Source organism: Rhipicephalus microplus, unplaced genomic scaffold (assembly GCF_043290135.1).
Source record: "Rhipicephalus microplus isolate Deutch F79 unplaced genomic scaffold, USDA_Rmic scaffold_20, whole genome shotgun sequence".
NCBI classification, from domain to species: Eukaryota; Metazoa; Arthropoda; class Arachnida; order Ixodida; family Ixodidae; genus Rhipicephalus; species Rhipicephalus microplus.
Genome location: NW_027464593.1, coordinates 1235742 through 1238421, shown reverse-complemented (window position 1 = coordinate 1238421; position 2680 = coordinate 1235742). Strand labels below are relative to the sequence as shown.

Below are 2680 nucleotides of genomic sequence, written 5' to 3'. Positions count from 1 at the left end.
TTATTTTTTACTATAAGCTGTCTATAAAAAAACGCTGCACGTGCCGAGAAAATATGATTATGGGTTATCGCTTTCATAGGAATCATTTCGATATTTTGCACATCTGAAAACGTCCCACGTTTTACGTGCACCTCATAGTAAAAATGACGCCTTCTTTTTTTTGGTGCAGGGTAGCAAACCAGATGTGCGTCTGGTTAACCTCTTGGTTTTCCTTACATCTTTATATCTCTCTCTCTCTTCTTTTGGTGAGTGCGCGTCGCCTTCCAGCTGGTCCAATGACTCGCCGAAGGAACTTGTGTAAAAAAATTCTTACGAATGCCTGTGCAAGCAGAGCAACACATTCTATGCAGTTAGATTACATAAAGGCGGCCGTCAATCGAAACGCGTGTCGAACCGGTCTACTTCGCGGAGAACCACATGAGCAGAAGATCCATCCATGTAACCTTCCCTTCATTGCTCGGCCAAGTTGTCCCAGAGTCTAGAAAGAGCATCGGAAAGCTCAAAAAAGAACAGCTTATCAACGGTACAGTTATTCTAACAATTTTATAGCTTCGTGGTAAAAATTGGTGAATAAGTTTTTACCAGTGACCAAGACTTTTTTTCGCCCATTGGCCATGTTTTCATACACTTCAGATCATGTTCATACAAAAATTCTTCAATGTATAAGTGTTAGCATCAGAGAGGTATTAAAAGCCAATGACTCAAGCAGTCTGTCATGAGAGATTATGACGCTATCGTCTCTCCAATATCCGAATTTCATTCTGTGATTTTCAATACCATAAACCTACTATGAGTGCGCCAACAGACGCCAGTCGCTTTGGTTGCGCCTCGTGCCAACGCTCCCGCTTAGCGTAGCATCGCTAGGCTAGCAAAACGCCCAGAGGTCTAAGCGTGTCCTCTCATACAAGAGGAGAGATGTGCGCATCGCGTTCCTTTTTTACCCTGTAAGTTGCTCCAGATGGTGGTGTGGTGGTAAAGAACATTTATTGAAACGATTCATTGCGAAGCATTGCTGATCTCTCTCTCTCTCTACATACACACACACACATAAATAAATATATATATATATATATATATATATATATATATATATATATATATATATAAGGGAAAGAAGTGTATACCTAAGGGCTCGTTTTTCCGTGTTTTCACACAATATTAAATGAGATATAACAGACAGTAATGCCAAGGAATGTACAGGGGAAGTTATTAAAACCAATGGAATGTAAATAAGAAGCAAGAAAAGTGCATGAAAACTTTACCAACTGTGAGCAGGAATCGAACCTACGACCTTCGAATTACGCGTTCGATGCTCTAACCACTGAGCTATCACAGCGGCCCTCCCTCCATCCACTTTTTTGGATTGAGGGAGGGCCGCTATATATTTATATATATATATATATATATATATATATATATATATACCTCCCACATGGATATTCCAAATAACTCACGGCCCCCAGTCCTCAGCAGCTGCGAAGCGACTGACTACGGCGGCGGTCAGATCTGCAACGCAGCAGAGGGTGCTAAGACTCTCTGGACTACAGGCCGCCATTGGAACCTGAACTTGGCAACGTTTATCGCTAGAACCTTATCTAGTGAGGGAAGTCTAGCTGTACTACTCGAAGGGCTAGAGGGTGTTAAGTGGGATATAATAGGGCTCAGTGAGGTTAGGAGGACAGATGAGGCCTATACAGTGCTACAGAATGGGCAGCACGTCCTTTGCTATCGGGGCTTGGCAGACAGAAGAGAACTGGGAGGGGGGTTCTTAATACACAGAAACATAGCTGGCAACATAGAGGAATACTATAGCATCAATGAAAGGGTGCTAGGTATCGTAATTAAACTGAATAAACGATACAAGATGAAGGTAGTACAGGCTTACGCGCCTACATCCAGCCATGACGACGCTTCAGTTGAAAGCTATGAAGACGTGGAATCGGCAATGAGTAAGGTAAAAACACTGTATACTATAGTGATGGGCGACTTTAATGCAAAGGTAGGGAAGACGCAGGCTGGAGAACAGGCAGTAGGAGATTACGGCATCGGCACTAGAAACGCCAGAGGAGAGCTACTAGTAGAATTCGCAGAACGCAATAATTTACGGAATTTGAATACCTTCTACCAAAAACTAGAAAACCGCAGGTGGACGTAGAGGAGCCCTAATGGCGAAAATAAGAGCGAAATAGACTTTATAATGACCGCACACCCAGGAATCGTGCAGGATGTGGAAGTGGTTGGCAAGGTACGATGCAGTGACCATAGAATGGTACGGTCTCGAATTCGCCTAGACTTGAAGAAGGGACGACAGAAACTGATACGCAAGAAGCCAATCAATGAGCTAGCAATGAGAGGGAAAGTACAGGAATTCAGAGTGTCGTTGCAGAACATGTACTCGGCTCTTAGTGAGGAAACCAACCTTAGCGTTGATACAATGAATGATAATCTGACGAGTATCATTACGGAGTGTGCAGTGGAAGTTTGAGGCAGGGTAGTTAGACAGGACACTGGCAAGCTTTCCCAGGAAACGAAGAACCTAATTAAGAAGCGTCAAACTATGAAAGTGTCAAGTACAACAGACGAAATGGAACTGGCAGAGCTTTCGAAGTTGATTATTAGACGTAAAGTATGCGATGTAAGAAGGTATAACATGGAGAGACTTGAACACGCTCTGAAAAAC

The 2680-nt window shown here is 42.9% G+C and overlaps 1 non-coding gene across 1 annotated transcript; it reads right to left on the bottom strand.

The window, feature by feature from the left end:
- Positions 1-1263: 1263 nt before the first annotated feature.
- On the bottom strand, positions 1264-1336 carry TRNAT-CGU (transfer RNA threonine (anticodon CGU)). Its single transcript has one exon. It is a non-coding gene; the product is annotated as a tRNA-Thr (tRNA).
- Positions 1337-2680: the final 1344 nt, after the last annotated feature.